The 12,473-nt window shown below is 40.7% G+C and overlaps 1 protein-coding gene across 2 annotated transcripts in view; it reads right to left on the reverse strand.

The window, feature by feature from the left end:
* The window catches only part of LOC124797912 (TM2 domain-containing protein almondex), a 129,851-nt gene that overhangs the window by 9,233 nt on the left and 108,145 nt on the right, over nt 1-12,473 (reverse strand). The gene's annotated exons all lie outside the window — the stretch shown is intronic.

Below are 12,473 nucleotides of genomic sequence, written 5' to 3' on the forward strand. Positions count from 1 at the left end.
AGACACACAAACAAACACAAACATACACACAAAATTCAAGCTTTCGCAACAAATTGTTGCCTCATCAGGAAAGAGGGAAGGAGAGGGGAAGACGAAAGGAAGTGGGTTTTAAAGGAGAGGGTAAGGAGTCATTCCAATCCCGGGAGCGGAAAGACTTACCTTAGGGGGGAAAAAGGACAGGTATACACTCGCACACACGCACATACTGTTGCGACAAGAAAAGCAAAGCTTTCACAAATGATACTGGTCTCTAAGGTTAATAAGCTACAAGAGAAGCTAAGCTTTCACATATAATGTTGATCTTTTTTGTGCATGTTACATTTTAAGAAGTATCACACAAATGTACCAGTAAAATTTTTAGCCGATCTCAGTGACTTGCTCTCAAAGTTTTCCACAAATAAATTAGCTACTGCAGAGGAGAGAGAGCTTCCCGTAGCACTACATCAATTTGCTCATAATAACGACACGAATGTCTTATGTTCTGGGCTCGAAATACTTCTAAATGGCTCATCATCAAACGCTCTGCGATTTAAGAAATTCATCGTACATTCTCGCACATAGTTCAACATGTGTAAAAGGAAATTTAATTTGAAAGTGACGTTTTTCAAACAACCATTCGCAATATTTTCCCGCTACCTGTAAGAAATACGTTCGTTTCAGTAGTCGTCAGAGAGCGCCAGATAACAGGCGCCACCGCGCTTTGGCAGCTGCTATGACGCAGGAAGCCCATAAGTTTGTACATGTAAAACATTAAAAGATCTTACATTATGTCATAAAATAGAAAATACGTCAGAGGATACTCCAAGAGCATCGGAATTTCGTGAACCATACTAAAATGGCACATTTAAAGTGCATACTTAAAGAGCACATTCATATGTCCAGATTCCCAATGAAGCGGGCCACGACCTGATCATCAAGCTTTTTCAGTGTGGGTTTCGGTACGAAAATTTTCTTGGAGTACCAGTACTGTATCAACTCACTTTTGATTCTTTATTATGGTATAATGCCATATGTGCTAGAGGATGAATATGTGCACTGGAAATGCAGCGAGACATGATTCAATATGCCTGGTTTGCCTCAAAATTATCAGAAACTCAAAACATTTTCATAAATGTTAATGGGGCATATTTTTGTACAGATTTATTGCAAACGCCCTGTGATTGTAAAAAAATCCGCTTTTATATGTTGCGCAAGATGTCGCAAAAATTATTGCTTTGTTTGTTTTTACGATAATTACCACTGCGATTCTTGTTTATAATTATTATATGTATCAAAATTGAATGTTTCCCAATCGAATTTGTTATTCTGATTAAAAACCCAATGATTCTACTTATATACTTTACAATGAAAAAGGGAAAAACCCTGCCACGAATTGTGTTGTTGGACAAAAAGAAAATAATTTTTATTCAATAATGTAACTAATTTGTTAAAGATAATGTAGGTTTGGGAAACTTTCTGAATAATTGGTGCAATAACAAAAGAAAATGAAACAGAAGAAAAAAAAGTGCCAGAGGAGGAATAGAACCCGAGACCTCTGACGTAAGAGTCCGAGCCCTAAACATCTACGCCGAACGGCGGCTCGGCAATGGACTAACATTTTATACTCATAAGGCATCTCAGAAACTTTGGATCAATTTTTCCTGGGATTTTCCGGGTTGTGCGTCCTAATATTTTACCCATGTGAGGTGTTAGGGGTCCTCTTTCACCACACAAAATTTCGGACAAATCCCCGACCCCACGCTCGTGCGGTCTCCTTGTCAGACCGCCCCGGATCTACGATATTTCAAAACCGGGCAATACTAAAATAGATGCGACGAGGATTCTCCTGACAGAGACATCACATACACTATGCACGCGTTCAGAAATCAACTTACGATGTTTTTTCTTTTTTTACTATGGGACCAAACTGCTGAAGTCATTGGTCCCTAAGCTTACACACTACTTAATCTAACTTTAACTTACGCTAAGGACAACAAATACACCCATGCCCGAGGGAGGATTCGAACCTCCGACGAGGGGAGCAGCGCAAACTGTGACAATTTGTCACAGACGCGGCTTATGATTCATTCAGAAATAGACTTACAGTGTGTGTTCAAAAATCAACAGGGATGCGCATCAAAATCATATGAGTAATTGATAGACCAATGTGCGCTGGATGCTAGGCGCTTTGTGAAACAAGGTATTTCTCCTCAAGAATATGAATCTGGCCCCCTCCCTCATAGATCCGAGCCCACTGCGCATGCGTGAATCTTGCAGCTTAGGCGCGGCAGTAAAATTTTTCTCAGTTGCATCTAGCTGCTTGCTGCGAATGCTTACACAGCGACGCCAACAGCCATATTTCTGTACCCAGAAATGGGAGAAGGTACTACTCATACGCCACTTAACTGCGCATGCACATGAGCACCCTCGTAACTGCTAAAACGAATCTAATGTAAACAGTTGTCACGTCACGCTCATCGGAGGCAATTTGTTGTTATGAAGCATTGCATAGTCTTCCTAAAGCCTTTGACACATTTTCCTGTTGGCAAACGCTCCGCAGTAGTGGGACACAGTAATATCCTTTGTTAGAGGACCGATTCTTACCAGCCAAAATTACAAGATTTAACTAAAAACTAAAACAACGAAAAATTCCAGGAATTCTAAAAAATTCCCGGTTTTCTCCCGGATGCAAAAATTCCCGGGTTTTTCCCGGATCGTATACACCCTGACTTGAGGAAGCCCAGTCTACAAAATTCCCTGCCACTGCAGGAAAGCCTGTTTTGGGCAAACAATATGTATGGTCCAGGACTGATGTTGGAGCACCATCGCCACACGCATTTACTTCAGCCAGAAAAATCTGTAGTTGCAGAACATTGTCTTACTGAAGGACATAAAAGAACCACACAAGTGGGTGCCCCTGCATCGTGTTATTGTGACTGTGTAATGAAAGAGAGTATTGAAATCCAGTAATCTGACAATATTACAAAGAGAGATATGGGTATGCTTGAAGTAACAGTTGGAAAACTGTTTTGTTTGACATTAAAAATTAATTGTCTTTGTGTTGGTCATCAAAAGACGTCAATAGTGTTTGACATTGATTTATCATTTCCACGAGTTTTCACCACCGGTGCGCTTCTTTGCCTTGCACTAGAGGACATTATGTTCGCACACGCGTGGTGGACCTACATGTGGTGTATGAAGGAGCCGCTGCAGCGTGTTGGATTTCAGTTCCGGGGAGTTCATGTGATGGCTTACTTACCTAAAGATGGCAGCCAGAAGGACTACCAAAATATTGTGTCAAGATGACATTATGTTCTGGCTGGAGATCAAATATGAACATCATGCTGGGTTCTACTAATCAAATAATCATTGAACCAATCACATTTCTGTGAAATTCCTGTCTTCTTGTTGATGATCACCTATAAACACTTAGCATGTTTGAAGTACCTGTACTTCGGAAGTAATTTGTCATGGACTGTTTTTACACATTTCGGAAAGAACAGTACATGACTTCATTGCACAGATTCCTACTCTTATTTCGTAATCAACTGATTTATGGAAGATACATGGCAAAGCTTGCAGTGTGTAAGTTTCATACATTTGTTTCGTCTGAAACAATGTCCCCCCCCCCCCTCCCCCCAAAATAAATAAAATGAAAAATAGTTTGTTTTCGAAAATGTAATGTAACTGGATGGATACAAATTCTATTCGTCAAGAAGTCGCAGAATGACACACATATAAAGGTATTTAAATTTATGTGAATTTCTTCGGTCTTTGCACTTCTTCACAGTACCTACTCCCTTCGTCACGCCATTTTAGTTTTCTATATCTTTCATTTCCTGATCTATCTATAATTCACCACCACCACCACCACCACCACCACCACCACCCCATCTCTACCACATACAATGCACTTACCTTCCCACTCTTATAAGCTTGTGCACAAGGTTTTGATATAAAATCTTGCCTTGCACAGTGCTCTATTTTCCCCTTTAAGCTCTCAGGTTCTCAAATCTCATCTGGTGCAGTCTCCAACAAACAGACTTTCCTTCTCATCCCATTTGGTAAGTCTCCCCTGGGCAGTAAGTTCCCCTGACCTAAAGTTCTGGGTGAATTTTCTGAACTCATCCCATTTTCTAAACCTCACCAGTCCTTTTCCTTCACACCTATTCCTTCTCCTTCAACCTCTTTTGTCAAAAGAAGGAGCCACTGGCTCTGACAGCTTGCAAATTTAAATACCTTTATATGTATGTTCCCCAGCCGATGGTGAGATTTTTTGTCTATCCAATTACATTAAAGTATCCATTCAGATTTACATCCACATCTGCAATCAACATGCTATCATACATTATACAGCAGAAGGTATACAACGTACCAGTCTGTTTCCCCTCTTCCTCCTTCCTCTGAGGAATTCTCATAATTAAGTAATAAAACTAAAGAATGACTTGAACAAAAACTTTTATACTTACTTTGTGCATGAATTAAACTTTCTTAGGCTTCTTCTAATGAATTTGAGTCTGGCATCTGTCTTCCCCAGAGTTAAATTTATGTGGTCGTTCCATCTTAATTCACTCCAGACATAACTACTATATACTTGAAGGCAATGAATGATTCCAGTGGCTGATCATTGATATTGTATTTTAATGACATATCATTTTGTCTACTTACATTGAGTGCCAGCAGTCAATCTTTGTGCCAGGCTTTGATCAACTGTAAGTGTCTGCATTTCATACCAAGTTACCAATTATGTTACCTCCCTGTACACAACATCATCTGCAAACAGCCTCATAGGACTACCTCGAGCTATGTATATTATATGTTTACTTCTAATAAGAACTGGCTACTGGTTTGTGTTTGTGAGGAAGATTCAAATCCAGTCACATATCAATTGTGATATTCTCTATCAATGCACATATTTTATATACTAGGCATTAGAGAGGAAGTGATGAAATGCTTCTTATTATGTGGACACAACAAAGTAGGAAGAACATAAGATTAAATTTGTGGGTGATACGGTGGTATACAGGGTGCAAAATTTAGTACACAGAGTTGCCATCTCTGGCAGCACTAACCGCTCTATCTAAGCTGGGCACTGAGGCGAACTGGGCTACCAGTCATTCCGTGCTGCTTCAACTCTATGCCAGAGTTCACCAAGTGACTGGCAATTGGTGGTGTGCCAGTCTCTCAATGACAGATGACCACATGTTTTCAATGTGTGAGAGATTTGGAGAATGTGCTGACCAGGAAACCAGTCAAACATCTTCTGTATTGAAAGAAGTCAGGGACTTCACAGGCAACATAAAGTCTTTCATTATCTTCTTGAATAACAGCATCACAGATACCCTGAACGCTGGCAGCCAGCAAACTGGTCATGGTGGCTGCCAACAGGATGCGTCCGCACAGTGTGTGCTGGAGAGAGCATCTGGTGCCAATTGTGAGAAAGTAAGGTGGCTGCAGACTCGAAGTCACTTGTGTGTTTGCTACTTTAAAAGCCAGACTTGCTAATATTCTGCCACACATAGACAGTTGTTTGATTAGGTGTTTGATTAGTTGTGTACAGTGTTGAATGCACATTTAGAGCGTAAATCACATGTTGTGGCAGCATTCTCTAAATTTAATCAGCGACTTATGTGGATTAGTGAGTCATATGTGCAATTGATGGCACTGGAGTTATAACGTTTGTCTGGAGATTGTAAGTTTGTAGTCAGCATGGTGTGTCTTATTGGAAATTTGTGGTAAGGTCTTATGGGACCAAACTGCTGAGGTCGTGGTCCCTAAGGTGTGTCTTATGCCAATTCCATTATCTGCTATGTAATTATTTGATTAGCCCCAAATAAGTAGTTTCAAGCAAAGCTTTTAGAGTTGTCTGATCCACTTTCAGCTGATGGGGCACAGTTGAAGTGCTGTCAGCAGTGCCCCAGGCAACCTTTGTTGGTGTGTGCCACATATTGGAAGTGGAATGTAGTTTTTCCCACACTAAATGACCAGATGAGATAGCTAGGGGCATACATGCCTGGGTTATTCTTAGTTGTCCAATAGCAGTCTCATAGCTAACCTGTTAAGCAACTTGATAAGACAGACTAGGAATAAGCTTTCCCTGTCGGACTGGCTGTCACAGTGGAAGTCCCTCAAATTATAAGGCTTTCCTCTCCACACATAAATAAAGTTTGCAGTGCAACCAAAGGGGTCACATCACTGCTGTCTGTGCTATGCAGTGTTAAGTTCGCAATACTGACCAGTTGTCTATTAAAGTGGTTTCCACACCAACCTCATATGTCTGCCAAATGGTTCATAACCTTTTGCTCCAATTGTCTATTCTGGGACACTCAGCTGAATTTCAGCTTGATACTGGGGCTGGAGTCTTGTTGATCAATTTCACTATGTATCGTGAGCATCACAGCCCAAGGCGCCCCCCCCCCCCCCCCCTCCTCCCTGCCCATTAAAAGCAGTTAACATGACAGTAGACTCCTACAGTTGCCAACTAATTCCGTTGAAGGGTCAACTGGTTGTGGCAGCAAAATATAAGAATGCGGAGCACTGAGTAATATTATTAGTTGTTGATTCTGCTTTGTTGTCAACTATTTTTGGATTTGGCATATTTGCAACATTTGAGTCCCAAACTGTTGATTACGTTAATTTTGTATCACCAATAATTCCTTTTGATGACCTTGAGTTACTTTTGGAGTCCTGTACTCAGTTGTTTGAGCCAATGAACAACAAAAGGGCTGTCAGAAAGTAAGCTTCTGGTCAACATGACCTTAGCTTAATAGCTTAATTACTGGCTACTGATACATTGCAGTATGGGATTGGAGCCATACTGTCCCACGGAAATCTATACTGACCAGAACAATTTACTGTGTTGTATGTAAGACCCTCCTGTCCACCCAAAAGAATTACAGGGTGTATCTGCGGACAAGGAGAAAAAATCCCAGTTTTCCCCAGATTTCTTGGTTAAAACGCACTTTTTCCCACGTAAAAACATACTTCTTCCAACATGAAAAATACACTTTTCCCATGATAAGTGACAGTATACTTTCCCTCAGAGTAGTAAAAATATAAATCCTTCAAATGGTAAACATTTTATACACCAGTGTGAAACTTTAGAGAGTGAAAAAAGCTTTGGCAAGATCTGTGACGTGCAGCAACATTTATGGTGCATATTGTCATATTACGATACACTGCATATTTTTGTATTCATATTACGGAAGTATAGATTCGAAACAGCACATTAGTTTTTGAAGCATTGAAATCGAGATTAAAATGCGCTTTTGTAAGCCACTCATAGCTCATGTCACGTGATCTCGCCAGCCAATGACGGTAAATATTCAGAGCACAGAACACGTGACGTCAGCCAATAACAACTTCACTATTAGGTAGTGTGAACACACAAATAGGGAAAGTTAAGGGTTTAAATTAATGTACATAGTGTAAATACAAGAAAACCTTAGCATTCACAAATAACATTGATCTTTTTTAGCATGTGTTAAACTTTAAGATACATCATAGAATTGTGCCAGCAACATTTTGAATAATGATCTTAATTTCTGGTCTTCTTGGCTCGAAATTCTAGTCCTCAAGAGTGAAATGGTCTGTGATTTAAGAAATTCATTGCACATTCACACATGTAACATAATTCACTTGTGTAAAAGAAAATTTAATTTGAAACTAATGCTTTTCAAAGCACCATTCACAATATTTTCCCACGATCTGTTAGAAATAGCTTTGTTTCAGCAGTTGCCAGAGAGCGCCAGAAAACAGGCATCACTGTGCCTGGACAGCTACAATGATGTAAGAAGCCCATATGTTTGTACATACATAGTAGTAAGAGATCTTACCAGACATCATTTAAAAAAAAAAGACACACTCCAAGAGCATCGGAATTTCGTAAACCATGCTAATATGCATAATTTGGTGTTAAGTGCACACTCATATGTCCAGATTCACAATGAAGTAGGCCCCAACCGTTTCCAGGATGCAAATTTTTTTAGAGTACCTGTACTGTATTATCTCATCTTTGGCTCTTTATTACGGCATAATACCATATGTGCCAGAAGATGAAAATGTGCAACAGAAATTCAGGGTACACCTGAAAAACTAGCCAAGTGCGGAGTGAAACACTTTCTTTCTAATAAATTGACTACCTCTGGGGAAAAGATTACTAAAAGTCACATTTATTTAGCAAACCGACAACAATAACTTCATTGTTCTGCTAAGTGACTGACTGCCAAAAATGTGGAAATGAAATAAAATCACAAAACTGAAACTAATAATGTATGTTAGCCTTCCGCATTTATGTGCACGTTTTTTAATTCACTTCATAGCTCCCAACCACAGAAATCTGTTTTGTTTTCGTTTGATGTAAGAAGTGTAAATGAAGAGGAAACAGCAAAGTCATTAAACTTAAACATGGCTTACAAGGAGACTAAGTCCTTCTCCACTACAACTCAGACTGCTATTTGCAAGCACGAATCCAGCAGCTTGGGCATACCAGAAAAATTTTTCCGGGTAGTATCTGGCTGCTTGCTGGTACTGCTGACACGACTAACAGCTACACTTCAAGTAGCCGGAAGCGGGAGACAGTACTGCCCATAAACAACTCAACTGTGCAAGCACGTGAGCCCGTGGGAAACTGCTCAAACAAACATAACATAAAAAGTTGTGACATCACGCTTGTCGGCAGTAGTTTATTGTTACGAAGTATTCCATAGTCTTTGTCCTAAAGCCTTTGACACATTTTGCTGTTTTATCAGTTCTTACCAGTCAAAATTACAAAAATTTAACTGATGACTAAAACAATGAAAAATTCCTGGAATTTAAAAAATTCCAGGGATTTTCCCGGTTTTTTCCTGGATGAAAAAATTCCTGGATTTTTCCCGGAGCATATACATCCTGAACCACTCCCAGATTGAGAAACAGACAAAGGCTATGGTGTTTGGTGTTAAAAAGTTTCACATTTTCCTGTATTGCTCCAAATTTCACTTGGGTGCGGATCATAATCCATTGGCACTGCTGTTTGATCCCAAGGCCAAATTCCTGGACAAGAAGGCTCACAGACTACAGCATTGGGCACTATTTCTCAGCAATTAATTTCATGATGTCCATTTTCAGTTCATAGCACAGCAGGCTAATGCTGATGCATTGTACAGGTTGCCCATGGGTCCCAATACTCAGTTTGATAGGGAAGACATTGTTTGTTTCAAGATAGACGATGCGATAGAAACAATGCTGCAAGAATTTCCCATTGTCAACAAAGAAGTAGCAGCAGCCACAAATTGCAAACCAGTGTCATGAGGGTGACACGCAAGCATTCCTAAGGACGCCCATCCCAATTTTCTAGCTGCAAAGTACGAATGAGTGGCTTAACGTGCATCAGGGAGTGATGTTGCTTACAAGCCCGTTCACAGAACCAAGGCCCCTACATAGAAATTTTTGCCATTGCCTCAACCGTGGGATGGGGAAGACCTGGATTTTGCCAGCCCATTTCTTGACTAAACGTGGTTGATACTGTTGGATATCCTGTCCAACTTCTCCTGTATAGCACGGGTATCCACTACAACATGAACATCATTCATCAAGGTGCTTATGACCACATTTACAATACAGGATGTGCCACCCACTTCAACCACACTGGCCTCCAATAATGGCCCCCTTTCACAGCTTCTGAGTTTCAGAAATTCTGTTGCCTCAATGGTATCCAGCACCTGACCAATGTTCCTTTCCATCCACCAACCGACTCAAGAGGCAGAGTGGATGGTTAGGACTAAAATGAGGATGGCAGTGCAAACCATGCTGAGAGATGATGCTTTTTTGCACTTCTTAGCCATGTACCGACCACCCTAGTAAATGGGTGTAGTCCGGCAGAGCTGGTGCATGGACAACTGCCCTGTATGCTGTCAGCTCTCTTACGGCCCCTCCCCAGCAGTCACATTCCACATGGATGTGTTAGTGTCGGGCCGCACATTTGGGCAGTGGGTGTTGACTGAGGTGGGCCGACGGGGTTACAGCCCAACACAGAGGTCGACAAATTCTTTTTACGTTATGGTCAGAGACAATAGGTATACAAGATGTACGAATCGATTACAACCATAACATGAGCATCGCCAGCTGCCAACCTAAGGAGCCAACTTGGAGTCTAAAACATGTATGGATGACATCAGTACTTCCCCACAATATATAAGGCAAGACTCGCCATACCCACACCACGTTTATCACTTAAGCTCATGGCAGTGCTAGTCTTCCACAGGGCAAGAAGGACACCACAGGAGACTGAGGTGTTCCCTCTGACACCAGCTCAGCAGACTGCTGAACATGGCGAAGGAGAGTTGCATTTTGCTCCCCCTTGACCTCAGCAGCCATACCTGGTGAATTCCTGGCTCGGCTTCTGGCATCTCTCTCTTTTCCCTTCCTAAGGCTTTAAGCCACAGATCTGGGCAATATTGTCCTCACCTGTCCATTAAAGCAGGAAGGGATTTCGTATTTGTGCCTGCAGATAATACCATGGCAAGGAATGACACAGAACCAATGATGCTGGCAGCCAGCAAACTGATCACAGTGGTCACCAAGATGGCACGCCCACACTGTGAGGGTTAGAAAGTGCTTCAGGTGATGAGGCAAGATGGTAAGGTGGCCACAGACTAAATTCACTTGAGTTTTTGCTAGTTTAGAAGCCAGATCTGCTAATATTTTGCCACACAAAGTTGGTTGCTTGTTTAGGGGTGTCTTTCTCTCTTGTTTTTCTCTTGACAAATTACATGTCCTGTTCAGGTTTCTGGCTCGTGTATGGTTTCAATTGGTTTAGTTCTTCAGACGTTAAAAGAATCACTGTTGACATCCTGTATGATGTCGAGTATGGCCCTCTTAAACCAATCAATTCCACATTCACATGCCAGCTGTGGGATTCCTAGCCAACATGAGCAGTGAGGTTGTAGAGTTATAAACCACAGTACTCATAGACCAAATGCTGACATTGTAAAATTCTGACTTGTTAGTAATCATTCCTCCTCCTCCTCCTCTTCCTAACAAACAACCAAAATTCAAATACTGAATGAAAAACTGGCTGAGTAATCTTTCCCTACATTAACAAAGTAGATGACATTATTCTTACCTACTTTTTGCGGTTGTGCTGCAATGCTAATCATTTGCTTATCCAAGCATGCAGTACACTTAAAGCCTCATTGATGCTTGTTGCATGTAAGCTTCATTATGTTGCAATTGTAATGGCTGAAACTTTAGAATCTAATGACACCCCACCAGATTCTGTTGCCTTTCCTCTATCAACAGTTTGTTTCCACATTCTATGCTTAATTCTATATTGGTCATTTTTGCATCAATACAATGGTCACAAGTAGAAAATGATGGAATATTCTTTGGTGAAACAGTTTCCATTTTGGTGCAACCATGGACTGTGTTCCATTCACTGCTTTTACATACGGCTAAAACCTTTTAGAAATTTTTAACAACATTTTAGAATTATTTTTTTAACAACCCCGTAGATACGACCTTGCTTTTGAATTCAGTGAACACTTGCTGCATAGCTTGCCTTATGCTTGTTTTGATTTTGTTCAACTTTAGTTTGTCAACAAGGATTCACTTAGTTTGAATCTGCTATACAGCTCACATAGCATTTTTAGTAGTTTGCTAATATGCAGGGTGTACATAAAGTTTGGGAACACATTCAATTATTTATTCCACAAGAACTAAACACTGTACAGATATCATACATATTGCATTTTGAAAAGAAACTCTAAAAGCTTTTTTTACAAACATTCGATATGTGAACCAGGAGTGGCCTGGCAGGCATCAATACAGTAATCGAATTCTTGCCATACCTGTCCCAGCATGGCATCACTGACCGTGGTAGTCGCTTCCCGTATTCACTCCCAGAGCTCTGCTACATCACGTGGTAGAGGCGGTTCATACACCAGATCTTTAATGTGTCCCACAGAAAAAAGTCACACGGAGTGAGATCTGGTGATCAGGGAGGCCACGTCGAAATCCAACACACAGAAAGCTCGCTCCGCACCTGAACTTGTCAGTTTGCGACTAGCGCTGACTATCGGCAAATTACCAAACTACGCTGTGGTGGCATACATGGGGGGGGGGAGATTAAATTTCAGGGTTTCTCTTCAAAATGACATATATATGATATCTGTACAATGTTTGGTTCTTGTGCAATAAATAATTGAAAGTGTTCCCAGACTTTAAGTACACTCTGTATTTATACAACCACAGTGTGTTCTTGCCGAGCCACACAATCTACCACAGCAACAACGTATCTAGCATGTAACCTACATCTGAATTTCTGCCACTGATCGTCCACATTCTCTTTTCAGAGTGATATTTGCTGGTGACTACCCCAGTCGAGTCTAGTGACTTTCCCATTGAACATGTTAAGCATAAATATCTTTCTAACTTCTTTAACTTTCTGTTCAACATCACTCACAAATGGTGATTTAGTAACATTGTAGTTAAGTTATTCCCATATTTATACACAT

This window comes from Schistocerca piceifrons, chromosome 5, assembly GCF_021461385.2.
Source record: "Schistocerca piceifrons isolate TAMUIC-IGC-003096 chromosome 5, iqSchPice1.1, whole genome shotgun sequence".
NCBI classification, from domain to species: Eukaryota; Metazoa; Arthropoda; class Insecta; order Orthoptera; family Acrididae; genus Schistocerca; species Schistocerca piceifrons.